This window comes from Podarcis tiliguerta (assembly GCF_965153285.1).
Source record: "Podarcis tiliguerta genome assembly, chromosome: 8".
Classification (NCBI taxonomy): Eukaryota; Metazoa; Chordata; class Lepidosauria; order Squamata; family Lacertidae; genus Podarcis; species Podarcis tiliguerta.
Genome location: NC_139541.1, coordinates 82,773,874 through 82,787,031, shown reverse-complemented (window position 1 = coordinate 82,787,031; position 13,158 = coordinate 82,773,874). Strand labels below are relative to the sequence as shown.

Sequence of the window (13,158 nt, the reverse complement as noted above, 5' to 3'; positions counted from 1 at the left end):
CTTCAGATGTCTTCTAAAAGTCAGATACAGTGGTACCTCTGGTTGTGAACAGGATCCGTTTCGCAGCCCCATTCACAACCTGAAAGGAACGCAACCTGTGTCTGTGCGTGCCGCAATTCGCCACTTCTGTGCATGCACATGACGTCATTTTGCGCATCTGCGCATGTGAGTGGCGAAACCTGGAAGTAACCCTTTCTGGTACTTTCAGGTCGCCACAAGATGCAACCTGAAAAAACTTATCATGAAGCAAACGTAACAAAAGGCATGACTGTAGTTGTTTATCTCTTTGACATCTGGTGGGAGGGCGTTCCACAGGGCGGGCGCCACCACCGAGAAGGCCCTCTGCCTGGTTCCCTGTAGCTTCGCTTCTCGCAGTGAAGGAACCACCGAAAGGCCCTCAGCACTGGACCTCAGTGTTTGGGCAGAACAATGGGGGTGGGGACGCTCCTTCAGGTATCCAGGGCCGAGGCCGTTTAGGGCTTGAAAGGTCAGCACCAATACTTGAATTGTGCTCGGAAACGTACTGGGAGTCAATGTAGGTCTTTCAAGACCGGAGTTATATGGTCTTGGCGGCCGCCTCCAGTCACCAGTCTAGCTGCCACATTCGGGATCAGTTGCAGTTTCCAGGTCCCCTTCAAAGGTAGCCCCACGTAGAGTGCATTGCAGTAGTCCAAGCAGGAGATAACTAGCGCATGCACCCCAGAAATCACCCCAGAATTGGCCCTACTAAACATCTTCTAAGATAACAATGCCCATTTACACTACAAAGAACTCATAACCTACCTACTTTCAGCAGCCAGAAAAACCATAGCCAGACACTGGAGAGACCTGTCAGGAGTAAGCATGGACCAATGGTACCAAGTAGTATGGGAAACAGCCTTACTAGAAAAAATAACCAATAAACTGAAACTGACACGGGGACAAACAGAAGAAGATGCCTTCACCCCGGTATGGCTCCCCTTTATCACATACACAGCCCAACAGGACAATGACAATAATCCACCAACAGCATACAAATCAATATGGCTAACCTGATCCAAAACACACACACACCCCACTCACGCACGAAAACAAAGATCACCACAGCCAATCACAAAAAAACAACCACACCCTAGGCCAACCCCAACCTCTCTCACCACCAAAGGAACACAAGTGAACAGCACAAACAACGCTGATACCAAACCCTACATACATTAAGTAAAATAGAAACATCGCCACCCGGCCCCATCCCCACCCATCTTCCCCCCCTCTCCCCCTTTTCTTCCGAATGTCTCAACAAATGAAACTGATTTGAAAAAATGCTACATGGAAAAAATTCGAGAGACATTACACATACTTCAGTAAATCAAGAAAATCTTTAATAATAATAATAATAAAAAGACATATTCTACTCATGTAAGAACACACTGGTTCCCAGACCGTCCGTGGGCCGGATTTAGAAGGCGATTGGGCCGGATCCAGCCCCCGGGCCTTAGGTTGCCTACCCATGGACCAGAGGGAGGGAGACGCCTGCCTTGCGCACAGCAGCCACAGGTGCTCCTCCGTGCTGGCAGAGGGAGGGGGTCAAGAGCCTTGCAGGCCAGGAAGAGCGGTGGGAGTCACCCCCTGCAGCGGCACCAGCTGAGCCCCAGCTGAGCTCCCTCAGCCAAGCCAACCTCCCTTGCAGGATGCATCCCCTGCGGCGGCAGCTTAGGGGAGAGCAGACAGAGAAACCCGTCTGCAGACAGCCCAAATCCCCTCTTCCTCCAAGTCAATCCCCAAGCCAGACTCCTTAAGCAGACGCCCCCCAACCCTTGAAAAAATAAATAGCCATTTTTTGCAAAGCACACAAGCCGAAAAGGTTCTCCCGACTGCCGGGGGTGTGGGTGTCATTCTCATGCCCAGAAACATCTGCCCTGGCGCATCCATGCTCTCACAGTGGAGGTGGCCCAGTAAAGGAGGACCTTGGTATTATTATTATTATTATTATTATAGCTTTGGAAGAAGCAGTCTGGGCCACAGATGACTCCTTGAGGTTTTTCAAGGAGCAGGTCGACACTAGCCTGCCTCAGGGCACAGGACCGGGTCTCCAGTGTTAAAAACACAGATATATAAGCTAGTCGCCAAATGGCACCTTAAATCTAGTTTGCGGTGGCCACAACGGAATGCCTGTTCGCCAGGGGGCTGGACTGGATGACCCTCGGGGTCCCTTCCAGTGTTACAATCCTATGATGTCAACTGCCTGGCTGCAGCCTGCTCTTACAGCAATTCCCTTGTGTTCAAGAAGAAAAAACACACACCCTGGAAATGGAATTAACTGTGGACTAAGGCGGAGGTTTTCAAAGTGTGGTCGCCAACATGGCTCCCAGAAATCTCCACGAAGTCACAGCTGGACCAAAATGCCTTTGGAAGGGGAATAATAATAATAATAATAATAATAATAATAATAATTTATTACCACTGTGGTGTAGTGGTTAAGAGCGGTAGTCTCGTAATCTGGTGAACCGGGTTCGCTTCCCCACTCCTCCACCTGCAGCTGCTGGGTGACCTTGGGCCAGTCACACTTCTCTGAAGTCTCTCAGCCTCACTCACCTCACAGAGTGTTTGTTGTGGGGGAGGAAGGGAAAGGAGATTGTTAGCCGCTTTGAGACTCCTTAAAGGGAGTGAAAGGCGGGATATTAAATCCAAACTCTTCTTCTTCTTCTTCTTCTTCTTCTTCTTCTTCTTCTTCACTCTGGGCAGCTTCCAACAGAATATTAAAATACAATAATCTATTAAACATTAAAAGCTTTCCTAAAGAGGGCTGCCTTCAGATATCTTCTAAAAGTCTGGTAGTTGTTTATCTCTTTGACATCTGGTGGGAGGGCGTTCCACAGGGCGGGCGCCACTACCGAGACGGCCCTCTGCCTGGTTCCCTGTAACTTGGCTTCTCGCAGTGAGGGAACTGCCAGAAGGCCCTCGGTGCTGGACCTCAATGTCCGGGTAGAAACACTCCTTCAGGTATCCAGGGCCAAGGCCGTTTAGGGCTTTAAAGGTCAGCACCAACACTTTGAATTGTACTCAGAAATGTACTGGGAGCCAGTGTTGGTCTTTCAAGACGGGTGTTATGTGGTCTCAGCGGCCGCTCCCAGTCACCAGTCTAGCTGCCGCATTCTGGATTACAGTGGTACCTCGGGTTACATACGCTTCAGGTTACACACTCAGCTAACCCAGAAATAGTGCTTAAAGTTAAGAACTTTGCTTCAGGATAAGAACAGAAATTGTGCTCCGGCGGTGCAGCGGCAGCAGGAGGCCCCGTTAGCTAAAGTGGTGTTTCAGGTTAAGAACAGTTTCAGGTTAAGAACAGATCTCTGGAACAAATTAAGTACTTAACCCAAGGTGCCACTGTAGTTGTAGTTTCCGGGTCACCTTCAAAGGTACCCCCACATAGAGCGCATTGCAGTAGTCAGGTGGGGTCTCATCCTGCGTACCAGATGGAGCTGGTAGACAGCTGCCCTGGACACAGAATTGACCTGTGCCTCCATGGACAGCTGGGAGTCCAAAATGACTCCTAGGCTGCGCATCTGGTCCTTCAGGGGCACAGTTACCCCATTCAGGACCAGGGAGTCCTCCACACCTGCCCGCCTCCTGTCCCCCCAAAACAGTACTTCTGTCTTGTCAGGCCAAATCTTGGAGGCCAGGTGCTCTGTTTCAGGCTCCAGATGTGTCTACAAGGGCAGCCCCGTGGTCCCTGAGGAAAGCGTTCCTGGGTTGTGGAGCTTGGCTGCCACAGAGAGAACAGCTTGTTTGCTTTGTGACTCAGTGAGCAAGGGAGGAGGACAGCAGGCGGGCGAAGGCACACAGCCCTTTGCCAAAGCATCACTGTACGCTTGCTAAGCCGCAAAGCCACAGTTGCACACCTACAGAGCCAGAAAGCTCTGCCCGGCTTGACTTTGGCCGAAAAAGCCTTTCTGTGCTGTGTTAGCTTCTTTGCTCTGCCTGTTCCTCAGCAGGGTGTGAGAAAATGCAACCTTCACAGAGGCCATTCCTCTCTCCAGGGGGACAGAAGAAGCAAGGCTCATCATGGGATGCTCTCGACAAACACCCCCCAGAAACAAGCCCTATGCTGGGATACCCTGCTGCGTCCAACAGGGATGTCCATCCACCGAAAGGCAAAGGACCCCTGACAGTTAAATCCCGTCGTGAACGACGCTGGGGTTGCGGTGCTCATCTCGCTTTACTAGCCAAGGGAGCCAGCGTTTGTCTGCAGACAGTTTTTCCGGGTCATGTGGCCAGCAGGACTAAGCTGCTTCTGGCGAAACCAGAGCAGCGCACGAAAACACCGTTTACCTTCCCGCCGGAGTGGTACCTATTTATCTACTTGCACTTTGACGTGCTTTCGAACTGCTAGGTTGGCAGGAGCATTGACAAAGCAACGGGAGCTCACCCCGTCACGGGGATTCGAACCACCGACCTTCAATTGGCAAGCTCAAGAGGCTCAGTGGTTTAGACCACAGTGCCACCCGTGTCCCCCCCTCAAAAGGCAATGGCACTTGTCACAAGTAGACATTGAGAGGGGGCGAGAGAGGAGTTTGTCAAGCAAATGCCAAGGACGCTGCCTCCATTTGCACAAGTGCGAGTTGGACACAGACCAAAGCCGCCTCCTGGAGCCGGCCCGGGATTGCAAAGCCGAGAGAGCACAACAAAGAGCCTGCTCTGCAAAGCAAAGTCTCGGAGGCATCTGACCCCGACGCCGGCAACGCCAGGCAGAAAAGATGTTTACACCAGAATAATCACACTGCGCAGATCCCATTGAACCAGTCAATCAAAAAGGGTGACAGATGGCCCGGCCGAGTCGTAGCATGAATTAGGTACCGCACGAATATAGGTGAGAGCCCTTGTGTGGGCTGAAGAGGATGGCAGTCCCCATAAATGGGCCCAGAATGGCAGTGGCAGCTCATGGTCAGTGCTCTGCCTCCCTCAGCAAATTGGTAAGGCAAGAAGAACAGCCAGATAGACAGCTCTGGTCATCTTCTCGCCAGTGTTTGAAATTCACCAGGCGCTAAGCGCATTTTGCAACTGCCCTGGGTCCAATTGCAACCCCGTGGAGATCTCTGGCACATGGTTCACCCCCCCCCTCTGTTAATCCCTACAACGACCCTGTGAGGGCGGTTAAGAGGCTGCGACTGTGAGCTTCATGAGAGAGTCGGGATTCGAACCCTGATCTCCCAGGTCCGACACTCAAACCACTACACCACAATGGCTTCCTAAGGCACTTCTGCTATGGGGCAGCTCAGGAAATTACCGTATTTTTCGCTCTATAACACGCACCCGACCATAACACGCACGTAGTTTTTAGAGGAGGAAAATCCGTAGGCATGCCACCCGTAGGCCATAACACGCACAGACATTTCCCCTTACTTTCTAGGAGGGAAAAAGTGAGTGTTATGGTGCAAAAAATACGGTAAGTAGGTGAATAAATATGGAGAAAGGCAAATGTCGCTTAGAGAATGATCTGAAATATTTTCCTTGAAGCTTGAATCTGGTTTATTCTGGGTTGTTTTATTTGATGTGTTGATGTGTTAATGTATTGTAAACCGCTTTGAAGTCCCCCCCCCCTTTAAAATATGAATCGGCATAGAAATGAAAAGAATGCTACTACTACTACTACTAATAAATCTCATGGCAAAAAAAGGCACCTAGACATTCTGTTGTGGCGACCGTAACCTAGGTTTAAGGTGCCATTTGACGATTATCTTATATATCTGAGTTTCTCTCTTTTTCTCTTCCCCAGAGGAGAGTTTCCCTTCAAACAGAGCATGCATTTTTGGTTAGGCTGTGGAACTCTCTGGGGCGCAGGCTCCGAACAACAGCCCCAGGCTGAAAGATGCAAGCTGTTTCAGAGCAGCAGCAGCTCCTGCGCAAGCCTAATCGAAACGAACAGAAGCTCCTCTGATGCAGGCAAGCCAGAGAAAAAGGCACCCTCATTTTCATCAGAGCCCAGACTGGAAAGGCAGATGCGCCCGGGTTCAAATCACCCGGTCCCAGGGTGCCTCCAACACCACGGCGTTCTCCTGGCAAAACGAACTCTGCGGCTAATTGCTTTCCCAGGGCTTGTAGGAGGAAACAGGCAATTGATTCATTCACAAACATCTTAGAAATCCATGTGAAATCCATTCCATGCATTCCCCCTAGATACGCAGCGCTGCATCTGAAATGTTCCAACATGATCAGAATACCAGCTTTTCTAGACTCGTCGGCCAGGGGAAAAAACTGGCAAGCCGAGAGGAAAGAGCTCGCCCCCGTCAAATCCTCTCGCACTGAACTACCGCACAGAAATGGATGCAGGCAAAACAACATGTGGGAAAGGGGGCTTCAGAGGGACCGCCTCAGGGGACCAGGCTAAACCCAGACCCTGCAATTGCCACCTGAGCTCCTTCTTTGTATGAGAGTTCCTTACATATATTTAGGTGCCAGGCAGAAACATTCCTCTTCAGCCAGGTATTTTGGCTTCTAAGCAATCTATGGCCTTTTAAAGCAGGGGTTTCTTCTTCTTTTTTCTCTCCCCCCGGAAAGAAAACATTTAATGAATGTACAGTCATCCCTCGGGTTGAAGTAGCTTCGGGATTAGTATTTTCGGGTTGCGCTCCGCGGCAACCCGGAAGTAATGGAGCGTGTTACTTCCGGGTTTCGCCACTCGTGCATGCGTAGACGCTCAAAATGACGTCTCGCGCATGCGCAGAAGCGGCGAATCGCGCCCCGCACAGGTTACGTTCGCTTCAGGATGTGAACGGGGGTCCAGAACGGATCCCGTTCGCATCCAGAGGTACCACTGTATGGGTTGGGGGGTTTTGTTGCTATTGTTTTGCTTTGGTTCTATAAAGGCGCATCGAGTTGCCTGCAGCGAGAGAAGGAATCTAGTAAATTTAATAAATAAAGCAAACCTGGGCCAAACTGGGTTCAGAACAAGGATAAAGGGGCAAGGCATGGGTTCTACAGGGGACAGAAAATCACAACATCCCCTGAGGTGAGCAGTGCTAGAAACTCAGATATAGAAGCTAGGTGCCAAATGCCACCTTAAACCTAGGTTGTGGTTTATTCACCAGGGGGTTGGACTAGATGACCTGGGGTTCTTTCCAACACTACGATTCTACAGTCTCAGCTACACTGCTTGACTCCAGCTTGCTCTTACAACAATTCACTTATCCCAGAAGGAGAAACACACACAGCAGAAAGGGAAATGGAATTAACTATGAACTAAGGCAGAGATTTTTAAACTGGCACCCAGAAATCTGGGTCGCAATTCGGCATGTGCCCATAGCAAAATGTACCTGGCGCCTGGGCAACTTCAAACCCTGGAGGCGAGCTATCGGTAACTAGCTTCTGCAAGCCAAAGCCCACCTGAAGAACACGGACGACCAAGTCGGGGACGGATAGTGGCCGAGACAGCAGCACACAGAGCCAGAAATCCCCCTGGTCACAAACCTGTCTCTCCCTTGTGGAAACCTCCTTGCCTCCTTAGAACACCCAATCCCAGCATGTAGAATCATAGAATCATAGAGTTGGAAGAGACCACAAGGGCCATCGAGTCCAACCCCCTGCCAAGCAGGAAACACCATCAGAGCACTCCTGACATATGGTTGTCAAGCCTCTGCTTAAAGACCTCCAAAGAAGGAGACTCCACCACACTCCTTGGCAGCAAATTCCACTGTCGAACAGCTCTTCCTGTCAGGAAGTTCTTCCTAATGTTTAGGTGGAATCTTCTTTCTTGTAGTTTGGATCCATTGCTCCGTGTCCGCTTCTCTGGAGCAGCAGAAAACAACCTTTCTCCCTCCTCTAGGTGACATCCTTTTATATATTTGAACATGACTATCATATCACCCCTTAACCTCCTCTTTTCCAGGCTAAACATGCCCAGCTCCCTTAGCCGTTCCTCATAAGGCATCGTTTCCAGGCCTTTGACCATTTTGGTTGCCCCCCTCTGGACACGTTCCAGTTTGTCAGTGTGCAGAACTGGACACAGTACTCCAGGTGAGATCTGACCAGAGCAGAATACAGTGGCACTATGTGGTTTCTTGCAACAAGCAGAAAAGCAGGCTACGCAAAGTGATCGCTCTCAAGCACTCAAGTACCATTCTCCTATTAAGAAGGTCAGCAGGAAGTTGAAAGTGTTTGCACTTGCAAAGGGAGACACAAGTACAAGCCCCCGCCCTGAATTCCTGGCTTTCCCCTTCACACTTGGCCTCCCAACTGCTTATCTGGAGACCCTGTTCCTTGTGAGCGACATCATCCGCTTTCTCATCCCCCTCTCTGGGCTCCTTCCAAACCCGTCTTCCCCGCACGGCTCTTGCAAGGAGAAGGAAGCTCACGGGATGTCATCCCCATTACTCATGTCTTGCCGCTGTGACATTTCCTCCAGGAAATGAGACACGGTTGGAAGGCGGGAGAAGGGAAAAAAGGGGGATGGGGCAGCTGGCCGGTGTGGTCAAGTCACAGGCATCAGTGTGCGCCGGGGACAAAGCACCCTTGTTTGGGGAGGGCGGCTGGCCCTCCTGAACCCCAATCTCTCCCAGGCCCTATTTCCAATGCTCTAGCCACTACACCACACTGCTGTGTCTGCTCCATGCTGGAGAGCTGCTCCATGAACCCTGGGAAAGCTGGGATTCTGGTGCCAAAATAATTGCTTGGGGAGAAATATATACAGTGGTACCTCGGGTTAAGAACTTAATTTGCTCTGGAGGTGTGTTCTTAACCTGAAACTGTTCTTAACCTGAGGTACCACTTTAGCTAATGGGGCCTCCCACTGCCGCCGTGCCACTGCTGCACGATTTATGTTCTCATCCTGAAGCAAAGTTCTTAACCCAAGGTACTACAGTGTTACTTCGGGTTACAGAAGCTTCAGGTTACAGACTCTGCTAACCCAGAAATAGTACCTCGGGTTAAGAACTTTGCTTCAGGATGAGAACAGAAATTGTGCAGCGGCGGCGCAGCAGGCCCCATTACCTAAAGTGGTGCTTTAGGTTAAGAACAGTTTCAGGTTAAGAACAGACCTCCGGAACGAATTAAATACTTAACCCGAGGTACCACTGTATATATTTCTGATCCTGAAATGTCAGATATACAGTGGTAGCTTGGGTTAAGAACTTAATTCGTTCTGGAGGTCCGTTCTTAATGTGAAACTGTTCTTAACCTGAGGTACCACTTTAGCTAATGGGACCTCCCGCTGCTGCCGCGCCACCACTGCACAATTTCTGTTCTCATCCTGAGGCAAAGTTTTTAACCCAAGGTACTATTTCTGGGTTAGCGGAGTCTGTAACCTGAAGCATCTGTAACCTGAGGTACCACTGTAATAAGTATTAGGAAAGTATTAGTGGTACTTCAGGTTACATACGCTTCAGGTTACATACGCTTCAGGTTACAGACTCCGCTAACCCAGAAATAGTGCTTCAGGTTAAGAACTTTGCTTCAGGATGAGAACAGAAATTGCGTGGCAGCAGCGGGAGGCCCCATTCACTAAAGTGGTGCTTCAGGTTAAGAACAGTTTCAGGTTAAGTACAGACCTCCAGAACGAATTAAGTACTTAACCTGAGGTCCCACTGTAGTGGCTAAAGGAAGGGGCCATGTGTTAGTTCTTGAGCCTCTCCGCCTGCTCCTCCTCCGAGGGGGCACCCACAGATTCCCTCTGGGATCCCCCAGTCTGCACACCGCGGCTTCCTTCCCACGGGCGAACTCCCGGGGCCACCGATCCATCGCTACTGGGCTCCAGGGACAGCGTCTCCATGCTCAGGAAGCACAAATCCAAGCAGAGCTCATGGAAACTGGCTGGTGGGAGGGGGGGGGCTCTCCTTGGCTTGGCAGCCACTGGAAGCCAAAGGAAATTCCACAGAGCCAGAACATAACACTCTGGGGCTGGGCAGCTATGGGAGAGGAGAGAGAGCGAGGGAGGGGAAGGGGAAGGGCAACGGCAAAAGCTTTTTCGAGGAGGGGAGAGAAGACACAGCTGGCTTTTGAGGCAGCTGTTGAAGGTAGCAGATTAACTTCCCTGGCCAAGGAGTGGATTGCAATAAGCGAAGGATTAAAGGAAAGGAAAGAAGAGCTCAGGAGGAAAGGCTCAACAGCCGCAAACCAGGAAGGCATGCAAAAGTGGCCCCACAGCCTGCAGAAGGGGAACAAGGCTGCCTTGGCGGGGTATGAATAAAGATATATCAATAGTAACCACCAGCAGAACAGGGGCACTAGGCCGGCAGCCCCTTCAAGGACTGCTGCCGCCTCCCTTCTAAGCTGCCAGGAATTTGCCCCTGCGATGAGGAAGGACCGGCCTTGTTTCAGTCCGTTTCCATACCCGATCCATTACAAAATGTCGAAGATTGATTCAGCACCTGCAAGGCTTCTTCTCCCTGGAAGGAGGTGGAAGAGAGAGTGGTTGTTGCAGGGGCCGCAGAGGTCGTGGCGACTGGCCTTGCCAGGTGCCCAGGAAGGGGCTTTGTCCTGCTGCCGCTGCCTCCTGGCCGGCCTCGCGAGCGAGAGGCAGTCCCAATGCCCAGGGAAGGCTCGGCTCTGCGATTCCCACGCTGCCAGCCAGGAGCTGGGCTGCGGTTGGGGAGAGGCAGACAAAAGGACAGCGCTGGCTGGCTGCTGACCAGTGACAGTGCCAGGCCTCTGAGCGCTCCCAAGTGGGAGGCCGGTCAAGCCCACAGGGCGGCTGACGCAGCACCAGAAAGGAGAAGCCCACAGGGAAAAAGCAGCTCAGGAACCCACAACAAGGCCCAAGGTTTTGCCAAAGCAGACAGAGCTCGCACCTCCAGCTTCACCCTCTGCACATCTGCCTGCGCTGGGATCCTGCAGGCCCTAGACCACCAGCCTCTTCCAGCCTCCCCCTCCTTCACTACTGTCTGGGCCAAGATCCACCCCACAACTCAGTCCCTGGCCCACAGCAGACCCCACGAAAGGTGGGTTTGCAGCAACACACAGAACGTGCTGAAATAAATAAATTAAGGTCTTATGTATATAATAAAGGTTCATAAATATACATACATGGATTTATAAGCCACACGTCTGAAGCTGCACAGGAGAGCAGCCATGGAGCCATTTTGACTCCCAGGCTGACCAGGTGTTTTTTCTGCAAGGTCAAATGGAAGAGCCTCCCCATTGTCTTTTCCTTCACAAATCCTGTCTTAAGGGTATGTCTGTGTATGAATAGGGTGAGCCTGTGAGCTGGTTCAGGAACTAAGTATTTATCATTACAAAAGACGGGCCAGGCTCCCCAGGGTATCCAATCAAGTGACCATTAACAGGTAACCTGCCAGACAGGAGGTAAACAACCCACTCAGATTTCTGCTGTAGACCGCCCTTTCTGTATGATGTTTCTGGGGGTGGTCTTTGACTCCAAGGTGGGCAATTTAAAATGTCTATATAAGGGCGGACACACCTTGGTTCTGGGTCCCCCTCCTTTTCCTGTGTGTGAAGGGGGCACCCTGTTGCAACAGTTCAATAAAGATCAGGCTTACAAGCTGCTTTGCTTCTCAATATTCTCTGGTTGGCCTCTGTTTTTGTCCTCCGACTGATGGAGAACCTACAAAGGACTCTATTAGGGCTCTTGTCGGAATAAGGGCAGGTTTTCGTTTATGACAGTGCCTTGCATGGTGAAGGAATCACACCAAGGGAGACACTCGGACCCTCAAAAGTGGCATAGAAATGGGATGGAAAATAGTTTGAGGATCCTGAGGAGGCAGCTGTTCCTTGAATGTGCCTGGAAAGCAGGCAGGGCCCAGGGTGTGTGTGTGTCTGCCTCAGCACATTCCACCTTCGGCTGCCAAGACAAAGTCCCTGGCACGTGCGATGCCGTGTCCCCGCGCCTAGGTGGCTCAGGTGCCTCTTTGCCCTTGAAGTCCCTGAACGCAGCCCCTCCCTGCTGCCAGCAAGGGGCAAGAATGCCCTGCCAACAGCAGCATCGTTGCATGCTGACTTTTTAGGTCCATTAGTGTTTCTACGTGTTTGGTTTCATTTGCTTTCTGTTCCGAGGCAAAACGACTCACTCCAAAAGGTATTGACAGGCTGGAAGGTGGGCAGAGAAGGGCGGCCAGGATAGAGGAGGACCTGGAAGCCAAGCCTGATGAGGAGCAGACGGGCATGATGGCCATCTTCAAATATCTCAAGGGCTGTCCCCTGGAAGATGGAGAAAGCTTGCTTTCTACTGCTCCAAAGGGGAGGACCCGATCGAAGGGATTCACATGGCAAAAAAGGAGATTCCGACCCAACATTAGAAAGAACTGGGAGCCACGCAAGGTGGCACCTTCCATCCAGTGTTAGAAACTGAGATATGAAAGCTAGGAGCTAAACAGCACCCAAAACCTAGGTTATAGGTGTCACCGCAAGGGAGTGTCTAGGCGTGCTTTTTTAAATAGCAAGAAAACAAAGCTGAAGATGAATGAACTGTAGCTAAAATCTTACATTCATTTTCCACATGGTCTAGTCGTCATCTGAAGACTGCAAAAAACAAAGCCATATTTCCTTTCACACACACCCCCCCCAATATTATTACGAGGGTCCCTTCTGCAGTCTTCAGAGAGTGGCTGGAAGTCGATAGGCAGAAAAAGGTCATTTTTACAGTGGTACCTCTGGATGCGAACGGGATCCGTTCCGGAGCCCTGTTCGCATCCTGAGTAGAACGTAAAACACAACTGTGCGTGCGCGGGTCGTGTTTCGCCGCTTCCGCACATGATGTCATTTTGAGAGTCTGTGCATGCGCGAGCAGCGAAACCCGGAAGTCACGTGTTCCGTTACTTCTGGGTCGCTGTGGAGCGTAACCTCAAAACGCTCAACCTGAAGCACATTTAACCCAAGGTATGACTGTAATCTGAAGTCTTAGGCTCAGTACTGCACCCAGAGCTCAGAAACTGCTCCCGCGAATGAAATTCCCCGTCGCAAAATGTGCCTAGAACAATGGGAGCTTCGAATGGCTGCTTCCTTCGCCGGTGCTTCCCAGCTCCTCCCCGGAGTTGTGCCAGTATTTTTGTCTGCCTGAGATTTTCTGCATGCAGAGGCTTATCCCCTTGCCGGACTTTCGCCCCCTCCTTCCGCGGCCCCCACCCTGGGCCCGCAAGCCAGGCCCCGGCCTCCTCGGAAAAGCCTTGCTCTGCTCCAAGACCACCTCCTACCAGTAGCTGCCTGGCTGTCGGCTGGAAGCGGCAGCAAAGGGAG

At 51.2% G+C, this 13,158-nt stretch overlaps 1 protein-coding gene across 2 annotated transcripts in view; it reads right to left on the bottom strand.

The window, feature by feature from the left end:
- SIPA1L3 (signal induced proliferation associated 1 like 3) overlaps positions 1-13,158 on the bottom strand; it is a 115,022-nt gene that overhangs the window by 78,883 nt on the left and 22,981 nt on the right. The window contains exon 1 of one of the 2 annotated variants that reach the window (XM_083454708.1): positions 10,338-10,471. The exons of the other annotated variant lie outside the window; for it this stretch is intronic. The gene's annotated coding sequence lies outside the window, so the exon portion shown is untranslated. Of the gene's footprint in view, positions 1-10,337; positions 10,472-13,158 lie in introns of those variants that run through there. 2 annotated transcript variants of the gene reach the window in all.